Below are 23288 nucleotides of genomic sequence, written 5' to 3' on the forward strand. Positions count from 1 at the left end.
ATTATAGTTGAAAACTTCCCTAATATGGGAAAGGAAATAGTTAATCAAGTCCAGGAAGCACAGAGAGTCCCATACAGGATAAATCCAAGGAGAAACACGCCAAGACACATATTAATCAAACTGTCAAAAATTCAATACAAAGAAAACATACTAAAAGCAGCAAGGGAGGGCTTCCCTGGTGGCGCAGTGGTTGAGAGTCCTCCTGCCAATGCTAGGGGACACAGGTTCGTCCGGGAAGATCCCACGTGCCGCAGAGCGGCTGGGCCTGTGAGCCATGGCCGCTCAGCCTGTGCGTCCAGGGCCTGTGCTCCACAACAGGAGAGGCCACAATTGTGAGAGGCCCACATACAGCAAAAAAAAGAAAAAAAAAGAGAGAATGGAGACACGACGACCCAAAACCTATGGGATGCAGCAAAAGCAGTTCTAAGAGGGAAGTGTATGGCAATATAATCCTACCTTAAGAAACAGGAAACATCTCGAATAAACAACCTAACCTTGCACCTAAAGCAATTAGAGAAAGAAGAACAAAAAAACCCCAAAGTTAGCAGAAGGAAAGAAATCATAAAGATCATATCAGAAATAAATGAAAAACAAATGAAGGAAACGATAGCAAAGATCAATAAAACTAAAAGCTGGATCTTTGAGAAGATAAACAAAATTGATAAACCTTTAGCCAGACTCATCAAGAAAAAAAGGGAGAAGACTCAGATCAATAGAATTAGAAATGAAAAAGGAGAAGTAACAACTGACACTGCAGAAATACAAAAGATCATGAGAGATTACTACAAGCAACTCTATGCCAATAAAATGGACAACCTGGAAGAAATGGACAAATTCTTAGAAATGCACAACCTGCCAAGACTGAATCAGGAAGAAATAGAAAATATGAACAGACCAATCACAAGCACTGAAATTGAACCTGTGATTAAAAATCTTCCAACAAACAAAAGCCCAGGACCAGATGGCTTCACAGGCGAATTCTATCAAACATTTAGGGAAGAGCTAACACCTATCCTTCTCAAACTCTTCCAAAATATAGCAGAGGGAGGAACACTCCCAAACTCATTCTACGAGGCCACCATCACCCTGATACCAAAACCAGACTAGGATGTCACAAAGAAAGAAAACTACAGGCCAATATCACTGATTAACATAGATGCAAAAATCCTCAACAAAATACTAGCAAACAGAATCCAACAGCACATTAAACAGATCATACACCATGAACAAGTGGGGTTTATTCCAGGAATGCAAGGATTCTTCAATATACTCAAATGAATCAACATGATACACAATATTAACAAATTGAAGGAGAAAAACCATATGATCATCTCAATAGATGCAGAGAAAGCTTTTGACAAAATTCAACACCCAATTATGATAAAAACCCTGCAGAAAGTAGGCATAGAGGGAAATTTCCTCAACGTAATAAAGGCCATATATGACAAACCCACAGCCAACATCATCCTCAATGGTGAAAAACTGAAACCATTTCCACTAAGGTCAGGAACAAGACAAGGGTGCCCACTCTCACCACTCTTATTCAACATAATTTTGGAAGTTTTAGCCACAGCAATCAGAGAAGCAAAGGAAATAAAAGGAATCCAAATTGGAAAAGAAGAAGTAAAGCTGTCACTGTTGCAGATGACACGATACTATACATAGAGAATCCTAAAGATGCTACCAGAAAACTACTAGAGCTAATCAATGAATTTGGTAAAGTAGCAGGATACAAAATTAATGCACAGAAATCTCTGGCATTCCTATATACTAATGATGAAAAATCTGAAAATGAAATCAAGAAAACACTCCCATTTACCACTGCAACAAAAAGAATAAAACATCTAGGAATAAACCTACCTAAGGAGACAAAAGACCTTTATGCAGAAAATTATAAGACACTGATGAAAGAAATTAAAGACGATACAAATAGATGGAGAGATCTACCATGTTTTTGGATTGGAAGAATCAACATTGTGAAAATGACTCTACTACCCAAAGCAATCTACAGATTCAATGCAATCCCTATCAAACTACCACTGGCATTCTTCACAGAACTAGAGCGAAAAATTTCACAATTTGTATGGAAACACAAAACACCCCGAATAGCCAAAGCAATCTTGAGAATGAAAAACGGAGCGGGAGGAATCAGGCTTCCTGACTTCAGACTATACTACAAAGCTACAGTAATCAAGACAGTATGGAACTGGCACAAAAACAGAAATACAGATCAATGGAACAGGATAGAAAGCCCAGAGATAAACCTACGCACATATGGTCACCTTATCTTTGATAAAGGAGGTAGGAATGTACAGTGGAGAAAGGACAGCCTCTTCAATAAGTGGTGCTGGGAAAATTGGACAGGTACATGTAAAAGTATGAGATTAGAACACTCCCTAACACCATACACAAAAATAAGCTCAAAATGGATTAAAGACCTACATGTAAGGCCAGAAACTATCAAACTCTTAGAGGAAAACACAGGCAGAACACTCTATGACATAAATCACAGCAAGATCCTTTTTGACCCACCTCCTAGAGAAATGGAAATAAAAACAAAAATAAACAAATGGGACCTCATGAAACTTCAAAGCTTTTGCACAGCAAAGGAAACCGTAAACATGATGAAAAGACAACCCTCAGAATGGGAGAAAATATTTGCAAATGAAGCAACTGACAAAGGATTAATCTCCAAAATTTACAAGCAGCTCATGCAGCTCAATAACAAAAAAACAAACAACCCAATCCAAAAATGGGCAGAAGTCCTAAATAGACATTTCTCCAAAGAAGATATACAGATTGCCAACAAACACATGAAAGAATGCTCAACATCATTAATCATTAGAGAAATGCAAATCAAGACTACAATGAGATATCACCTCACACCGGTCAGAATGGCCATCTTCAAAAAATCTAGAAACAATAAATGCTGAGAGGGTGTGGGGAAAAGGGAACACTCTTGCACTGCTGGTGGGAATGTGAATTCATACAGCCACTATGGAGAACACTATGGAGGTTCCTTAAAAAACTACAAATAGAACTACCATATGACCCAGCAATCCCACTACTGGGCATATACCCTGAGAAAACCAAAATTCAAAAAGAGTCATGTACCAAAATGTTAATTGCAGCTCTATTTACAATTGCCAGGAGATGGAAACAACCTAAGTGTCCATCATCGGATGAATGGATAAGGAAGATGGGGCACATATATACAATGGAATATTACTCAGCCATAAAAAGAAACAAAATTGACTTATTTGTAGTGAGGTGGATGGACCTAGAGTCTTTCATACAGAGTGAAGTAAGTCAGAAAGAGAAAGAGAAATACCGTATGCTAACACATATACATGGAATCTATGAAGAAAAAAATGTCATGAAGAACCTAGGGGTAAGACGGGAATAAAGACACAGACCTACTAGAGAATGGACTTGAGGATATGGGGAGGGGGAAGGGTAAGCTGTGACAAAGTGAGAGAGTGGCATGGACATATATACACTACCAAATGTAAAATAGATAGCTAGTGCGAAGCAGCCGCACAGCACAGGGAGATCAGCTTGGTGCTTTGTGACCACCTAGATGGGTGGGATAGGGAGGGTGGGAGGGAGGGAGATGCAAGAGGGAAGAGATATGGGAACATATGTATATGTATAACTGATTCACTTTGTTATAAAGCAGAAACTAACACACCACCGTAAAGCAATTATACTCCAATAAAGATGTAAAAAATAAATAAATAAAAATAAAACGCGTCACCAGAAAAAAAATAATAATAACTGAAGCCCACTTGTTGCCTGGCTTTGTGCCAGGACTTTCATGCATATTAGCTCTCATCCTGGAAACAAAGTAGGCACTATCATTAGCCCCATTTTACAAATGAGAACACTAAAGCCCAGATAGGTTGGGTGACTTGTTCAAGGCCACACAGCCTAGCAAATGTCAGTCACTTTAGCTCAAACAAGCCCTGTGCTCTTTCCACTGACTTATACTGTCTCTTCCTTATCCAATTAAATAGGGGTGGGGGGGGGGAAGAGGAGTGTTAAAATGGGAGATCTCCTGATGTCTTTTCTTGCCATCATCTGCTAGGAAGAAACTCAGTGACCACAATTCTACCCTTAAGGGTCTTTGAAAATGAAGATTAGGCATTTGTTAACACAGAGGAGCTTAAAGTTGATTTATTCCTTTCTTTTTCTAGTGCAACCAACATGATGAATGATATTAATGTGCAAGGCACACTCCCATGGCAAAGAATCTCCAGAGAGCACAATCAGAATGCAAGTGGGTAGAAGTGATGCTTTAGCAATAACCCTGAATCTGATCTAATTTAAATTTCTAGTAAATGTTTGGCAAAATTTCAGTATATGAATTATTATTTACTGACATATTACAAGTGATTGATCATGACACATCAACATGTCCCCGCACCAAGGTTGATTGATATCTGCTAGTTTAAAAAGCACCAGGGAAGTCCACCCTCACATACACATTTCCTTTAGAGTCAGTAAAACACAGTGCCTGATATTACACCTTTTAAGATTTGGTTGAGTTTTTAAGCATTCTGGAGTTTCAAGATGAAAAATGGAAATGCCATCACGCTGTTATTACTTAACAAATTACAGAATAATTTCCAATTTAACCAGCCTCTTGACCTGCATCATGGAATAGATGTATGGATCAGTGGTGCCAGAAAGCCTGGGCAGGCTAAAGAATAAGGAGAACCAATGGAAACCATCACTTCCTTTGCATTCTTCTTGGGAAATGGCCTATATCCACTTAATCAGCAGCAGTCTGAGCTAGAGAAGAGTTTTTAGTCAATGGGAGCAGGGCTGGTCCATACACACATGGGAACCTTCCCTTTGGAAATGGAAATCAGAGCTCCTCACACACAGGTTCCCAGTCTCTCATTTCAACATCATCAAAATTTAACATCTTTCCATAACGGCCAGTTGCATTATTCATTTTGTTAAAAAGACAACCTCCAAATCTAAAACTACAAAAGAATAAAGACATAACTTAACCTCTTCTGTTCTCTTCTAAGACACACGTTTGTTTTCCTTCCACAGTGTTAGAAAGAATATTCTTCTCTTTCTCCAGGATCAACAACATTCTATCATTGGCCCTTAGTGATATTTCATTCTGAGTTTCTATTTCAGCTACATAATATATACCTAAGATGCACACATAAAGGGAAATAATCACTGCGTTTCCTTTAAAGGTGGGAGATTTAAAGTTCAGCTAGATGAAATGATTTGCCCAAGATCACAAAGCATGGCGACTATCCAAGTCAAGGGTTCTCTCCTCTGAGCCACACATCTTTGGAATAGGGCAGCTGTGTGACATTTCCCACCTCCTCTGCACCCTGTTGTACTAGTGGAGACAGGATGAAGGATGCTAAGGGATAGTATGAGCATGTCTGCAGTCAAACAAAAAAATATAAATAAATGAACTAGAACCAGAAGACCTGTGCTCTGGAGCCAATTTTGCCCCTTCTTAGTTGTAAACCTTGGGAAAGTCACCAATCCATTACATGACTCAATTTTCCCATTTATTAAAGAATGATCTTAAAAACTCTGCCTTGCCCAATGTATAGGGATGTTACCACAATATAAATTAAAGCTTTTTTAAATTGATTCATTTATTTAGTTTTGGCTGCGTTGGGTCTTCGTTGCTGCGCACAGGCTTTCTCTAGTTGCAGCCAGCGGGGTGCTACTCTTTGTTGCGGTGCGCGGACTTCTCATTGCGGTGGCTTCTCTTGTTGCAGAGCAAGGGCTCTAGGCACGTGGGTGTCAGTAGTTGTGGCATGCAGGCTCAGTAGTTATAGCTCACGGGCTCTACAGCGCAGGCACAGTAGTTGTGGTGCACTGGCTTAGTTGCTCTGTGGCATGTGGGATCCTCCCGCACCAGGGCTCAAACCCGTGTCCCCTGCATTGGCAGGCGGATTCTTAACCACTGCACCACCGGGGAAGTCCCTAAATTAAAGCTTTTTAAAAGTTGACCCTTACAGTGCTATTTACTTTGTGCTCAGTATGTACCAGGCAGAGTACTAGCCACTTTATATCTGTTATCTTATTAACCCTCACAACAGTCCTTTGTGGTGGATGCCATTAGGATCTCCATTTAACAGATGAGGAAACAGAGACACAGAGATTGTAGGTGATTGCCCAAGACAACTCAAATTGGTGAGTGTCAGAGTTAAGGGATGAGCCCTTAACTGAGCTCCAGAGCCTGTGCTCTTGACTGCTCTATGCTGCATATATAATAGGCTGCGTAGGGATTTGAAAGGACAAATGGATGGCTTTGATGGATGGCTGGAAGGTGGGATCCAGAGACATTAAGCAGGCTGTCACCCCCCCCAAAAAAGGAGTTAGTTGTTCCAAGTCTAAAAAATGCTGGAAGACACTCCCTGGACCACCCCTTCTGCCGATGTCAGAAAACTGGCCCACAGTTTTAAAATGTCATCATCCAACTCCCCTCTGTTCAAGCTCCTGGTGCTCTAAGCATCCTGAAGGTGAAAAAGCTTAACAATCAAAGATGATGCTGGAGACCTCGAATCACAGACTAGCAGCCAGAGCTGCTGTTCCCCCGTGTAGCTAACTTGGAAGATTCAGAAGTGCGGAAGCTTTTGTTTGACAAAGTGTGCAGATGTCATGAGAATTTTACTTTTATCATTTCCTTGGGAGGCCAGATTCTGGAGCCTCTGTCCTAAACAGAGCCCGCCCTAGCCTGTTTCTAGCCATGCCTCTCTGTGGGTAGACCAGGGAGGGCAGTAGCACGCGAGTGGAGCCAGGAGGACCGGAACCCAGCAGGAGGCTCCTGTCCCAGCTCGCCCACCACACACCCAGCGGCACTTCACCGGGTCCTGACTGCCAAGCCAAGTAAGCTCAACGTGTCCTCCCTTCTTTTCTCGTGAGCAGCTTGGTTGTCTTCCTAATAAGCCCTTCATTAATTAGGAGGAGGTGTCAACATGCCAACAAAATTAGCAGTTTCAATATCTCCCTAAAGTGTGCGTGTTTCAAAGAAAACGAAGGCTTGGTCACTCCCTGGTTATTTTTATTCTCTGCCACCCACCTGCCTTTTGGGCAATCTGTTCCCATCAGAGAGCACCCTTCATCTCGCTCTACACACTCTTCTCTCCCTGCCTTTCGGGTTCTTTTTTTAAAATGTTACGCACGTCTTTTCCCTTCTTTTTTCAACCCTGATAAATCCCAAAGAGGGTGCACTTATCCACTCTCTCCCAACCCTACTGCCTGATAAAAAGAGTTAATAAGCCAGTTGCTGTGGGCACAGCTAACCTGGGGGCTTATATGGACCATGAGTTTAAAGATAAATTAAACGGGTGATGAAGAAAGAAAAGGAGTGAGATTTAGATAAATTGGTCAGGGCACGGGGAAGTGAAGAAGGGTAGAGATATAGAATTTGTGACAGAGGGCTTCCCTGGTGGCGCAGTGGTTAAGAATCTGCCTGCCGATGCAGGGAACATGGGTTCGAACCCTGGTCCGGGAAGATCCCACATGCCACGGAGCAACTAAGCCTGTGTGCCACAACTACTAAGCCTGCGCTCTGGAGCCCGCGAGACACAACTACTGAGCCCACGTGCCACAATAACTGAAGCCCACGCGTCTAGAGCCCGAGCTCCACAACGAGAAGCCACTGCAATGGGAAGCCCGCGCACCACAACGAAGAGTAGCCCCCGCTCGCCGCAACTAGAGAAAGCCTGTGCGCAGCAATGAAGACCCAACGCAGCCATAAATAAATAAATAAATAAATAATAAAAGAATTTGTGACAGAGAAGCTCAACTCCCCATACTCACCAAAATTGGAACTTTTTACCATGAAATCACAAGTGTTCCACCTCCTCCAAGAACAAACACCACTGTCAGGCCTCCCATGGATGAATAACCTTCCTGGATTCTTGCTGATAGAAGCGTTTTCTGAAACTCTTAGATGGGATGGGTAGATGGGACTGGGGCCCCCCAGTAGGAGGAACAAAGCTTCTGGAGCTAAGGTTGGGAGGCAAACACAATCTGTGGACCCCTGAAAAGAGTAGGCCTGGACATTCGTGGGGACTGCAGAGGGGCTCACCAGCCAGTGCTCTGGTGTTTGGAGGAGCAGATGAAAACAAACCCCAGACAGCCAGAGCCTCACATTCTGTACTCTTGGTCTCCCCACACTAGCCACTAGCTCTTCTGTATCAGGTGCTCAGTACACGGTGGTTGAATGATATCCAAGTATACCAAATACTTATTTGGGATCTGAAAAAATAGACAAGGGATGGAGTAAATAATCCAGACTTATAAACAGTAGCCCCCCACCCAAAAACAAAGCTCTGCCTACAGACATTTTACAGTCCATGTGGTTAAGAAGAATAATAGCTTTATTTCATAGGGTTGCTGTGGAGATTAATTCAAAGAGTCCTGAGAAAGTGAATTCACAATAAATGTTACATATTTTTATTTCCTGACTCCATGCCAGTGTCTGACCAAGTTTGGAGGCAGGTGTGTGGGGTTCTGAGTGGGAACGATGATGTTGACCAGCCATTCTGCCTTTCTAAGATGTGCTCCGAGGCCCAGGAGTGTTTAGGCCGCTTTCCTCTATCATCATCCTGTGCGTTTAGAGAGGCAGTCAGGAGTCTGTACTGTTTCCCAAGGGAAGGCAGAGAAGAAACAATTGTTAACGCCTACTATGTGCTGACCAATCTGCCGACTGCTCCTTGTTATTTAAGGAAGGTGTTATCTTCCACTTCTAACAGATATAACTGAGGATCCACAAGTTTTAATAGCTCAGCCAAGACGAGTCCATTAGTAAGTGGTGAAATTAGGGCTGAAATCCAACTCTTCCTGAATTAAAATAAAAATATTCTGGGACACCCCACACAAATATCGCTCCAAGTCCCAATGCTGACCTTTCTAATCCAGCATCACTAAGGGCAGGGCCAGGCTTTTTAAATGTTGCCCAGGGTATCATCACCAACTAGGCATGTCTGGGAACCTCTGAGCTGCTTGATCTCCAAGGGCATTTCCAGCCCTAATATTCTATAATGAGGAGAAAATGTCTTTCTTAGCAGCTAGAATGAATTTTTTCTTCTTAGGGAGAGACTTGCCTTTGTTAAAACAAAAAGGTGCTTTGATGAGCCCACTTACAGAAAAGAAAGAAGTGAGAGCTCCAGGGAGGAATAGAAGGGGATAGAGGAGGGTCGGAGGGAGGACAGAAGGGGAGAAGAAAGACAGGAGGAGGAAAGTGGGGAAGAAGATAGAGGGCAAAGAGAGGGAGAGGAGGCTGGTAAAGGGAAAATAGAAGAGGAAGTGAGTGTGGAATTTCTTGCAGAAATCAGTAGGAAGCCAAGTTCTGCATGTGGATTAGAAAGGGGGCAAAAGAGAGAAAGCATACATAGATAGAAGGCGGAGAAAATAAACTGGAAAGGGGTTTTAATTTCACAGGTTCATTTATTCATAAATAAGCATAAAGCAAATCTTGATCCTTCAGCTAAAACCAAGAGAGGCTTAGACTGGCCCTTCTCTGGTGACACAGGGCCCTACGTTTGCCTCTATTGCACTATAACATTGATAAGAGCCTCATTAACTGAGTGCTATGAGCCATGCATGTATGTGCTCTCATATAAATTATCTCATCTCTCTTTAACCACCCTACGAGATAGGTCTTCTATAGGACCCTTATTATATGGATAGAGAAATGGAGGAACACAGAGGTTAACAAGTTACACAGGTCATTGACACCTAATTAGTGTTAGGACCAGAGTTTGAATCCAATCCATTCAGACCCTACAACTCTTATGCTCCACCATCGCACTATATTGACTCCTAAAGGCTTTACATCTCTTATCTCATTTATTTCTTTTAACAAAGTGACAGTATAGGTAAGATACACATTACTGTCCTCATTTTACAAATGAGGATACTGAGACTCAGAGAGGCCCCATGAACTACTTAATGTCACATAATTGGTACATGAATGGAACTTAGACTTGTCCCCCCAATCTCCAAATCCAGATATCCTCTGCTACCTCCAGTCTAATCCCCAGGCCATGCAAGGCTGTCCTCAGGCATCTCAGACAGAACTCTGAGTCCCTTCCATACAGCAAGCTGAACCTTACTAATAAAGGCCTGCTCACCCCAAAACATCTCCCCAACTGATGTTTACCTGAAACTCTCGTATAGTTTTTTATTTTTTAAACTATTTCTCTGGTTTTCTTTTAAAACACAATTGCCATCAAAATAGTAGCTATTTAGGGCTTCCCTGGTGGTGCAGTGGCTGAGAGTCCACCTGCCGATGCAGGGGACACGGGTTCGTGCCCCGGTCCGGGAAGATCCCACATGCCACGGAGTGGCTGGGCCCGTGAGCCATAGCCACTGAGCCTGCACGTCCGGAGCCTGTGCTCCGCAACGGGAGAGGCCACAGCACTGAGAGGCCCGCGTACCACAAAAAAAAAAAAAAAGAGTAGCTATCTGAACCTCCCTAATAATTGTGTGTGAGTGACTTTAGTAGGTAGTCTCCTTTGGGGCACCAACACCTCAGTTGCACCATGGGTGTACAAAGGGGTGACTGTCAGGGAGAAACCAAGAGAAACAGAAGGTCATGGAGGAAGAAGCTTACAGGACCAATTCCATCTTCTCCTTTAGGAAGGATTCCTAGAGGTTCCTATTTTACTAAATTGTCCAACAGGGAGAATGAGGGTGATAAGGTAAAGGCAACGGGACCAGCTTGATGTTCAAATAAGATCAAAATAACAGACAAGAGAAGGGGATTAGGCCCAGGTTGCAAGGAAGAAATGTATTATAGTCTCAAAGTTCACCAAGCATCCACACGGCAGCCCCATTCAGAGACAAGAGCTGGAAGGTTAATGGAATTAGAAAAGAAAAGGTAAAATTAGACAGCAAATTATAAAAAGATATGACCAACATCACTGCTAACAAAGCATTGCTTACTTCATTCATACATCTGTTTATTTAGAAAATACTCACTGGGGTTACAGTGGACCCCACTGATGGCTCACTGGGGTCACCCACTATTCTAGAGCACACTGATGAGGCACTGACAGTCTGACAGACGCCAACAGACACATGAACAGATAATCACCTGCATCAATGTGGTAAGCTTGTAGCAGTTTGTGAAGGTGTGGGGGGGATATCTAACGTAGACTGGGAGTGTGGACTCAGGAAAGGCTTCCCAGGGGAGATGACACTGGAACTGAAGCTTAAAAAATAAGAGTGAGCAAGTGAACAGAGAGATAGGAGGAAGGGCATTCTGGAGAAAGGGAATACCAACAGCAAAGCAGAAAGGTGAGAACTCAAAGTAAGTTTGGATGAACAAAGACCTACTTACTAGGTGTAAGACATGGTCCTGGCTGTTGTGCAGAGTTAAATCAGCGAAGAAGGCAAAGAGGATGGAACTTGTTAGGTTGGACCTGGCTTCTCTGAATGAAAAAAATAAAATGTATTACGGCTTACAAAAAACAAAACAAAATCCCACCCTCAAATCTTTCCCCTTAGGGAATCACTCTTGTTCCACTGAGTAGAGTCTAGTGGAGCTGTCCTAAGGGCCTTTCACCTCCCTAGCCAAGGGGCAGGAAATGATCCAAGCTAAGGCAATCAGATACTCCCTCTCTAGAATTTGAATCTTGAGAACTAAAAATGGCTAATTATTGACAGATAGACAAAGCTATTGATTTTATATACTTAGCTTGTAACCAACCAGCTTACCAAATTATCTTATTCAGTTAGCAAGTAAACTATAGTACTTAAATTTCTTGACATATAATCACAGCATCAGCAAAAAGAGATGGTTTTAATTCTTCTGATTTTTATACCAGTTATTTTATTTTCTTGTTTATTACCTTGGAGGTTCTAGCAAATATAATGGTTATTATTGGTAACATGGGCATCCCTGAATACTTTCTGATCTTATTTGAAATGATTTCCATGTTTGTCAGAGTTGCTGTTGTTTTTAGTAAATAATCTCTATGTAGCTAAGCAATCATCTCTTATATCCATTTTACCTAGATTTTATGAAGAATGGCTGCTGAAATTTATTAAATGTTATTTCAGCCTGTATTGAGATGATCATTTTTTCTCTTTTAATTAGCTAATAAAAAAGATTATCTTGATAGTTTTCTTCATATTGATTGCATATAAAATAAATATACAGGGCTTCCCTGGTGGTGCAGTGGTTGAGAGTCCGCCTGCCGATGCAGGGGACACGGGTTCGTGCCCCGGTCCGGGAAGATCCCATGTGCCATGGAGCGGCTGGGCCCGTGAGCCATGACCGCTGAGCCTGCGCGTCCAGAGCCTGTGCTCCGCGATGGGAGAGGCCACAACAGTGAGAGGCCCGCGTACCACAAAAAAAAAAATAAAAAATAAAATAAATAAATATACAAAATCAATACCTTTTGTCTACCTCAGTAATAATCATAAAAAATAGAAATGAGAAAAATATTTTATTTACAATATCAATAAAAACTTTAAAATATTTATGAATAAATTTAACTTAAATATGCAGAGAGCAACACAAAAAAAATATAAAATATCACTTGAAAATATAAAATAATATCTAAATGAAGAGAAAGCGTACTATGTTTTAAATGAGAATAGTAAACATGAACATGCCAATTGTCCCAAAATTAATATTTAATGTAATATAATTTCAATAAGAATCCCATCAGCTATTTTAAGTGAATAAAATTGAACATAACTTCTAGAAGAATGAATGCCTGAAAATAGTCAATAAATTAACGAAAAAAGATCTAGGAGGGAGGATTGGGGATTGGACTATAAAATAATAATTATCTATTATAAAGCTACTATAATCAAATCAATAAGGAATTATTATAGGAATAGATGAATGGATCAGGGAACAGAATAGAGAATCTAGAAAGAGACTCTGGTATATATTAGAATTTAGTAAATGACAAAATAAGTAATGAATTTAGTGTGAAAGAATGGATTACTTAATAAATGGTCCTGGCTCACTGGTTAGCCAAGCAAGAATCACTGTAGCAAGAGTGTGGATTTCAGTGCCACATTCTCTGGGTTTAAAACCAGTTTCACCACTTTATCCACTATGTGACCTTTAGACTATGTGCCTCATTTTCCTCATCTGGAAAATGGGTTTAAGTAAGAAACTCTATGATTTGAGTTGTGAAGAACAGGGGTTAAAATAGTTAATACATGTAAAGTGCCTATGTAATAGTGCAGCACACAGTAAACCCTCAATAAGTATTACCTATTATTATTATTACGATTATCGTTAGGAAGAAAATTAATATGAACCTCCAGCTTACACTAAACAGAAAAATAAATTTCCACGTGGAGTTAAGATTTAAATATAAAAAGTAAAGCCAAATTAAAAAAAAATTGACAATCTAAAAAACTAATCACACTCCTTAGAGATGGGGATGGGAGAAACATTCTCTACCAAGACTGGAGACCCGGAAGCTATAAAATTTAAAAACAGACACATTTAACTACATAAAAAAGCAACATATTTGATGGCAAACTATACCCCAAACAAAATGAAAAAGTAATAGACTTTGGAAAGACAAGAAAGAGGACAAACAGCGTCACTGAAGAAATGAGCAGAAATTACAAATAGTCCCTTCACAGACATGCTCAGCTAAATGGATTACAAACAAAAGCAAATATGCGCAGATTCACCAAGTCTGAGAAATGTAATTAAGATAACAATGAGCTAGCTCTTGATACTCTTCAGACTGGCATAATTAAAAAGAGCAATAGCCCCATTACTCTTTGGGGTGCATGTAAAGGGTGCTCTCACACTGCTTGAGGTAACACTTGTGAGTGGCACGACATTTTGGAAAGCAATACAGTAACATCCATTCATATTAAAAGAACATATCTCCTTCTCTTCATCAACCCACTCCTGCACTATACCACAGAGATAAAAGCACCAGTGCAAATGCACAAGGAGTTACTGCAACATTGTACATGGTAGAATGAAAAGCTGGAAATGAATTTACAATCAATAGGGGAATAACACATATGTAATAAAGCCTCACAATGGAATATTATGCACCCCTTAAAAAGTCAATTAGAGGTGACAGCACCAGAATCATAACTGCTGAACAATCATCAATAGGAAGACACTAGAACTCACCAAAAAAGATACCCCATCCAAAGACAAAGGAGAAGCCACAATGAGTTGGTAGGAGGGACACAATCACAATAAAATCAAATCCCATAACTGCTGGGTGGGTGACTCACGAACTGGAGAACACTTATACCACAGAAGTCCACCCACTGGAGTGAAGGTTCTGAGCCCCACATCAGGCTTCCCAACCTGGGGGTCCGGCAACGGGAGGAAGAATTCCTAGAGAATCAGACTTTGAAGGCTAGTGGGATTTGGTTGCAGGACTTCAACAGGACTAGGGGAAACAGAGACTCCACTCTTGGAGGTCACACACAAAGTAGTGTGCACATCGGGACCCAGGGGAAGGAGCAGTGACCCCATAGGAGATGAACCACACTTACCTGCTAGTCTTGGAGGGTCTCCTGCAGAGGTTGGGGGTGGCTGTGGCTCACTGTGGGGACAAAGACACTGGCAGCAGAAGTTCTGGGAAGTACTCCTTGGTGTGAGCCCTCCTAGAGTCTGCCATTGGCCCCACCAAAGAGCCAGGTAGCTCCAGTGCTGGATCGTCTCAGGCCAAACAACAAACAGGGAGGGAACCCAGCCCCACCCATCAGCAGACAAGGGGATTAAAGTTTTACTGAGCTCTGTGCACCAGAGCATCACCCAGCTCTACCCACCACCAGTCCGTCCCATCAGGAAGCTTGCACAAGCCTCTTAGATAGCCTCATCCACCAGAGGGCAGACAGCAGAAAGAACAACTACAGTTCTGCAGCCTATGGAAAAAAAACCACATTCACAGAAAGATAGACAAAATGAAAAGGCAGAGGACTTGGGACCAGATGAAGGAACAAGATAAAACCCCAGAAAAACAACTAAATGAAGTGGAGCTAGGCAACCTTCCAGAAAAAGAATTCAGAATAATGATAGTGAAGATGATCCAGGACCTCGGAAAAAGAATGGAGTCAAAGATCGAGAAGATGCAAGAAATGTTTAACAAAGACCTAGAAGAATTAAAGAACAAACACCTAGAAGAATTAAAGAACAAACAAACAGAGATGAACAATACAGTAACTGCAATGAAAAATACACTAGAAGGAATCAATAGCAGAATACCTGAGGCAGAAGAATGGATAAGTGACCTGGAAGATAGAATGGTGGAATTCACTGCCACGGAACAGAATAAAGAAAAAAGAATGAAAAGAAATGCAGACAGCCTAAGAGACCTCTGGGACAACATTAAATGCAACAACATTCGCATTAGAGGGGTCCCAGAAGGAGAAGAGAGAGAGAAAGGACCCGACAAAGTATGTGAAGAGATTATAGTCGAAAACTCCCCTAACATGGGAAAGGAAATAGCCATCCAAGTCCAGGAAGCACAGAGAGTCCCATACAGGATAAACCCAAGGAGAAACATGCCAAGACACACAGTAATCAAACTGACAAAAATTAAAGACAAAGAAAAATTATTGAAAGCAACAAGGGAAAAACGACAAATAACATACAAGGGAACTCCCATAAAGTTAACAGCTGACTTCTCAGCAGAAACTCTATAAATCAGAAGGGAGTGGCATGATATATTTAAAGTGATAAAAGGGAAGACCCTACAACCAAGATTACTCTACCCGGCAAGGATCTCATTGAGATTCGACAGAGAAATCAAAAGCTTTACAGACAAGCAAAAGCTAAGAGAATCCAGCACAACAAAACCGGCTCTACAACAAATGCTAAAGGAACTTCTCTAAGTGGGAAAAACAAGAGAAGAAAAGGACCTACAAAAACAAACCCAAAACAATTAAGAAAATCATCATAGGAACATACATATCGATAAATACCTTAAACGTCAATGGATTAAATGCTCCACCAAAAAGACACAGGCTCCATGAATGGATACAAAAACAAGACCCATATATATGCTGTCTACAAGAGACCCACTTCAGACCTAGGGACACATACAGACTGAAAGTGAGGGGATAGAAAAAGATATTCCATGCAAATGGAAACCAAAAGAAAGCTGGAGTAGCAATATTCATATCAGATAAAATAGACTTCAAAATACAGAATGTTACAAGAGACAAGGAAGGACACTACATAATGATCAAGTGATCAATCCAAGAAGAAGATATAACAATTATAAATATATATGCACCCAACATAGGAGCACCTCAATACATAAGGCAACTGCTAAGAGCTATAAAAGAGGAAATTGACAGTAATACAATAATAGTGGGGGACTTTAACACCTCACTTACACCAATGGACAGATCATCCAGACATAAAATTAATAAGGAAACACAAGCTTTAAATGACAATAGACCAGTTAGATTTAACTGATATTTATAGGACATTCCATCCAAAAACAGCAAATTACACTTTCTTCTCAAGTGCACATGGAACATTCTCCAGGATTGATCACATCTTGGGTCACAAATCAAGCCTTGGTAAATTTAAGAAAACTGAAATCACATACAAGCATCTTTTTCGACCACAATGCTATGAGATTAGAAATCAATTACAGAGAAATAAACGTAAAAAACACAAACACATGGAGGCTAAACAATACACTGCTTAATAACCAAGAGATTACTGAAGAAATCAAAGAGGAAATCAAAAAATACCTAGAGAAAAATGACAATGAAAACACGATGATCCAAAATGTATGGGATGCAGCAAAAGCAGTTCTAAGAGGGAAGTTTATAGCTATACAAGCCTATCTCAAGAAACAAAAAACATCTCAAATAAACAATCTAACCTTACACCTAAAGGAACTGGAGAAAGAAGAACAAACAAAACCGAAAGTTAGCAGAAGGAAAGAAATCATAAAGATCAGAGCAGAAATAAATGAAATAGAAACAAAGAAAACAATAGCAAAGATCAATAAAACTAAAGGTGGTTCTTTGAGAAGATAAACGAAATTGATAAACCATTAGCCAGACTCATCAAGAAAAAGAGGGAGAGGACTCAAATCAATAAAATTAGAAATGAAAAAGGACAATGTTACAATGGACACTGCAGAAATACAAAGCATCATAAGAGACTACTACAGGCAACTCTATGGCAATAAAATGGACAACCTGGAAGAAATGGACATATTCTTAGAAAGGTATAACCTTCAAGACTGAACCAGGAAGAAATAGAAAATATGAACAGACCAATCACAAGTAATGAAGTTGAAATTGTGATTAAAAATCTTCCAGCAAACAAAGGTCCAGGACCAGATGGCTTCACAGGTGAATTCTATCAAACATTTAGGGAAGAGCTAACACCCATCCTTCTCAAAGTCTTCCAAAGAATTGCAGAGGAAGGAACACTCCCAAACTCATTCTATGAGGCCACCATCATCCCGATACCAAAACCAGGCAAAGATACTACAAAAAAAGAAAATTACACACCAATATCACTGATGAATATACATGCAAAAATCCTCAACAAAATACTAGCAAACAGAATCCAATAACACATTAAAAGGATCATACACAGTGATCAAGTGGGATTTATCCCAGGGATGAAAGGATTCTTCAATATACGCAAATCAATCAATGTGATACACCATATTAACAAATAGAAGAATAAAAACCATATGATCATCTCAATAGGTGCAGAAAAAGCTTTTGACAAAATTCAACACCCATTTATGATAAAAACTCTCTAGAAAGTGGGCATAGAGGGCACCTACCTCAACATAATAAAGGCCATATACGACAAACCCACAGCAAACATCATTCTCAGTGATGAAAAACTGAAAGCATTTCCTCTAAGATCAGGAATAAGACAAGGGTGTCCACTCTCTCCCCTATTATTCAACATAGTTTTGGAAGACCTAGCCAGGGCAATCAGAGAAGAAAAAGAAATAAAAGGAATACAAATTGGAAAAGAAGAAGTAAAACTGTCACTGTTTGCAGATGACATGATACTATACAAAGAGAATCCTAAAGTTGCCACCAGAAAACTACTAGAGCTAATCAATGCATTTGGTAAATTTGCAGGATACATAATTAACGTACAGAAATCTCTTACATTCCTATACACTAACAACGAAAGTTCAGAAAGAGAAATTAAGGAAACAATCCCATTCACCATCGCAACAAAAAGAATAAAATACCTAGGAATAAATCTACCTAAGGAGGTAAAAGACCTGTACTCAGAAAACTATAAGACACTGATTAAAGAAATCAAAGATGACACAAACAAATATAGAGGTGTACCATGTTCTTGGATTGGAAGAATCAATATTGTGAAAATGACTATACTACCCAAAGCAATCTACCGATTCAATGCAATCCCTATCAAATTACCAGTGGCATTTTTTACAAAACTAGAACAAAAAATCTTAAAATGTGTATGGAGATACAAAAGACCCCGAAGAGCCAAAGCAGTCTTGAGGGAAAAAAACAGAGCTGGAGAAATCAGAATCAGGTGTCTGACTTCAGACTATACTACAAATCTACAGTAATCAAGACAATATGGTACTGACACAAAAACAGGAATATAGATCAATGGAACAGGATAGAAACTTAAAAGCTTTTGAAAAGCAAAGGAAACTACAAACAAGATGAACAGACAACCTTCAGAGTGGGAGAAAATATTTGCAAACGAATCAATGGACAAAGGATTAATCTCCAATATTCATAAACAGCTCATGCAGATCAATTTTTAAAAAACAATCAATCATCAAAAAATGGGCAGAAGAGCTGAATAGACATCTTCAAAGAAGACATACAAATGGCCAAGAAGCACATGAAAAGCTGCTCAACATCACTAATTCTTAGAGATATGCAAATCAAAACTACAATGAGGTATCACCTCACACCAGTTAGAATGGGCATCATCAGAAAATCTACAAACAACAAATGCTGGAGAGGGTGTGGAGAAAAGGGAACCCTCTTGCACTGTTGTTGGGAATGTAAATTGATACAGCCACTGTGGAGAACAGTTTGGAGGTTCCTTAAAAAACTAAAAATAGAATTACCATATGACCCAGCAATCCCACTACTGGGCATATAGCCAGAGAAAATCATAATTCAAAAAGACACATGCATCCCAGTGTTCATTGCAGCACTATTTACGATAGCCAGGTTATGGCAGCAACCTAAATGCCCATCGACAGATGAATAGATAAAGAAGATGTCATACATATATACAATGGAATATTACTCAGCCATAAAAAGGAATGAAATTGGGTCATCTGTAGAGACATGGATGGACCTAGAGACTGTCATACAGAGTGAAGTCACAAAGAGAATAACAAATATCGTGTATTAATGCATATATGTGGAACCTAGAAAAATGGTACAGATGAACCAGTTTGCAGGTCAGAAACAGAGACACAGATTTAGAGAACAAACGTATAGACACCAATGGGGGAAAGCGGCGGGGGGGGGATGAATTGGGAGATTGTGATTGACATGTATATACTAATATGTATAAAATGGATAACTAATAAGAACCTGCTGTAACTAATAAGGACCTGCTATATAAAAAATAAATTAAATTAAAAATTAAGAAAAGAATCAATTAGAGCTCTGCCTTTTTTCTTCTTTTTTTTTCTTTTCTTTTCTTTTTTTTTTTTAGAGCTCTGCCTTTTGACAGAGCGATTTCCATGAGGTGAAGCTGAGCAAGAAAAACAAAACATATAAAGAGAAGCACAGGATGGATTCCAGAGCGTAATGTTCTCAAGGGGAAGAGGAAGAAGAGATTGCAGAGCGGCACACAGGCACATTCTAAAGCACCAGTAATTTTCCATTTCTTAATTTAAGGGGTAGGTTCACCATGAATATTTGCTTTACCATTCTTTAAACCATGTAAATACATTTTTAAAACTCTTCTGTACTTATTCTATATTTCACAATAAAATTTTCTCTCTAGAAAGCAAATCAAGGTACCAAATAAGCATGTAATACCCCATTTTATAAAACACTGACCTGAAAAACATGTATATATGTCTATATGTATAAATTATATGAGTATAGAGAAAAATATGGCAGATATATAAACGGTTATTTATATAAGCTGTCTTAGAGTGGAGTTAGGGGACCAATATAGGCAATGTGGGGAAGAGGGGAAATCACGCAAAAATGGAAAGGAAGACTGCACTTAGACAAATATGAATTAAATCATTGCATTTACACATTTATGTAAAATCATGTGTGTGTGGTTATGCATAGGTAATTAAGGACGAAGATGTAGAAGAGAAAGAAAAAGTAACAGAGGGATGGGTGCAAGGAAGGAAGAAAATAGCTGAAGTTCATTTCCATTCAGTCTCTAGCATCCCAGTATATTCCCTTTTGCACTGGGTTCTGTTGCTTGCAACCAAAGGGCCTTAACTGATGCAAGTAGGAGTATCTCATAGGCTTATTCTCAGAGACCTCCTCCCTGCACGTGCTTTCTTTTGATTCCAGAGCACAGGGTACCCATTAGCAGTGCAGCCTATTGCTCCCGTATGTCCTGGTTCTCCTAGACTCTCCATCTTCCTTCTAAATTTTACAAGAGAAGAGTCAGTTCATCAGTATCATGGAAGTCAATTTACATCTGTAACAATGCCAATAAATCAATATTTAAAACTATTATTAAGGGAAAAAACAATGGAAATGAGTTTTTAAAATCAACTGGTCTCCATAGCGACCTGTGAAAGCGCAACAGCAAAGGTATGCTTAGCTGACAACTTGGGAACCCAACACCTACACCCAGAATCCCCATGCAGACTCTTGGGTGACCTCTCCCCAGTCATCTCTCCACTGCCACCTCTGCCCATGCTGTAGCTCAAACCAGCTGCAAGCAGAAGTTCCTTGTGGTTAAGATTTGTCAGGTCATACACGGGTATCCTCTCAATAAGATGGTGAAACTACAGAGCCCCCATCAGCATGTCTTGCCTTAAGCTGTCTTTTACTTTTCTGACGATGTGTTGTCAGGGAGCAGAATGATGTCATAGAAAACTCTGAGGGAAGAAGAAATTGTCTCCATGATGTTTTAACTGTGGGACCCTAGCCGATTCTCATAGATAGCCTCTGTGAGCCCTAATTTTCTTGTTTGGAAAAAGCAGGAATTCCACTATACACCCTATATAACCCAGAGGACTGTTTGAGAATCAAATAAAAGAGCCTGTGGAAATACACTTTTCCCAATTTTACATTTCAATTCTCCACCACATTTCCTTATCCTTATGATCCATATGTGGCAACAGTGTGAAGATGAACATGGTCTCAATGAGGAGAGATAACTAGAGTGGAGAAGGCGTATCAGACACGTCTGTGCCCCGCCTCATGCCCACTCTGCCCACCTGTACATGCCAGTGACTGCTCCTGCTAACAGCTGTGTTTAGGTATAACGCCACAGCACTCTGCCTCTGCTGCATCATATATCTCTCATGTTGTGCCTTGAGGCTTCTCTGCCACCAACATGTGGGAAGCCTGCAGGAAGCTGCAGAGCTTATGAGCAAACCAGGATATATAAGAGAGTTAACGTCCCGTGAGACAACTGTTGACTTCTGGGTCCCACAGCTCCAAGTCTGAGCCCACCTGGGGCCCCAAGGAGCACTCTCATTACAACTGATGTGATCAGTGCTCAAAAATATTCCTTCAGATTATCTTTAGCAATAAAATTTTTAATATTTTGAGAACCCCTATTAAAATCCAAAAACTCATGACTTCTTCCCCCAAAAAAATGCACGTAAACACAGAGTGTTTAATAAAATATCAGGAGGCTCGTGGACCCTGTGAAACCTACTCATGACTTCAGGTCACAACTACATTAGCCCAGTTGGCCACATTAGACAGATTATAGGAAATGGAAATCTGGGCAAATTGTTTCCACTCTCCCCAGGGCTTACCTTGTCCTCAGCTAATCATAGACTACAGATCACCTTAAATCAGGGAGTCCAATTTTAGAGAATCCCTAATTGGAAGGACACTGATGTGTGTGTGCCCTTGAGGCTAGAATGGCCCTCAAAATCTCATATAAACCCAGACCTCCCCAGGAGGTCTCAAGCCCCAAATTTAGCCCTGGAATCAATGTGCTGATCCTCTTTCAGCCACTCTCATCCTAAAACCTACAACATCCTTCTGATAAAGAAGGTCAAATAAGATTCTCATAGCCCCTACCAACCTAAGCACATGGACAGGTATCATTTTAGAAAAGATTTAATTGGCCCCTGTCATTTTTTTTTAGTTAATTTTTATTGGAGTATAGTTGCTTTACAATGTTGTGTTAGTTCCTACTGTACATCAAAATGAATCAGCTATACATACACAGAAAGCCCCTCTTTTTTGGATTTCCTTCCCATTTAGGTCACCACGGCGTATTAAGTAGAGTTCCCTGTGCTGTACAGTAGGTTCTCATTAGTTGTCTATTTTATACATAGTATCAATAGTGTATATGTGTCAATCCCAATCTCCTAATTCCTCCCACCCCCGCTCCCAGCCCCAGTCATCTTGATTCCAAACTACATATTAAGCCTTGGACCAGACGAAACTAGTTCTGTTGTAAAAAGCTCCCTGCAGTAATAATCCAGGTAACAAGATCTATGCATAATAATTCTCCATAAGCATCACTGGGCTTGTCGAGGAGGCTGTGAGTCTTCGTTTGAGTTTCTTCAGAAGTAAACTTTGAGACCAGGGTTGAAGTGCAAGCAATTTACTTGTAAGATGTCGTGGGAGTGTGACCCAAGGATAAGACAGCCCCCACCTCAGGGTGCATTATCAATCCAGCTACCACTAAGGAAAAATGGAACGCGAACTCACTGAGGAAAGTCTAGGAGCTAATGAAGAACACCGCCAGTCTTTGATTAAGGGATGTTGAAGAAGGAGGCCGTTAATGCCTCTGCACTTCTGGCCTACAGCGAGGACTCAAAGTAGGGTCCAATGTCAAGGAAAAGCCCTCAGGCAGAGAAATGCACGTGCCAGCAGAAGTTGGGCTGGTATGCACTGAACTGGTAAGAATAAGGGGATATGGGAGGGACCCTGACAGCAACTGCTATCCCATAAAATACTCTCAGGCATCAAACTTTGCTCTAAAAATTAGGAATCAGGAGCCTGATGGGAACATGAAGCAGAACAGGACACATACAGGATTCATACCATAAAAAAGTCATTTGGGAATGACACAAATCGCAGCTAAGTGCTATCCAGCATCAGTAGCATACCACCACAATTGGCATGTAGTTAGCTCCTACTAACAGAAAGATGTGGCACTCAGC

At 40.5% G+C, this 23288-nt stretch overlaps 1 protein-coding gene across 2 annotated transcripts in view; it reads right to left on the reverse strand.

Moving 5' to 3' along the window:
- Nucleotides 1-23288, reverse strand: part of NRXN3 (neurexin 3) — a 1615508-nt gene that overhangs the window by 1297452 nt on the left and 294768 nt on the right. The gene's annotated exons all lie outside the window — the stretch shown is intronic.

Source organism: Delphinus delphis, chromosome 2, assembly GCF_949987515.2.
Source record: "Delphinus delphis chromosome 2, mDelDel1.2, whole genome shotgun sequence".
NCBI classification, from domain to species: Eukaryota; Metazoa; Chordata; class Mammalia; order Artiodactyla; family Delphinidae; genus Delphinus; species Delphinus delphis.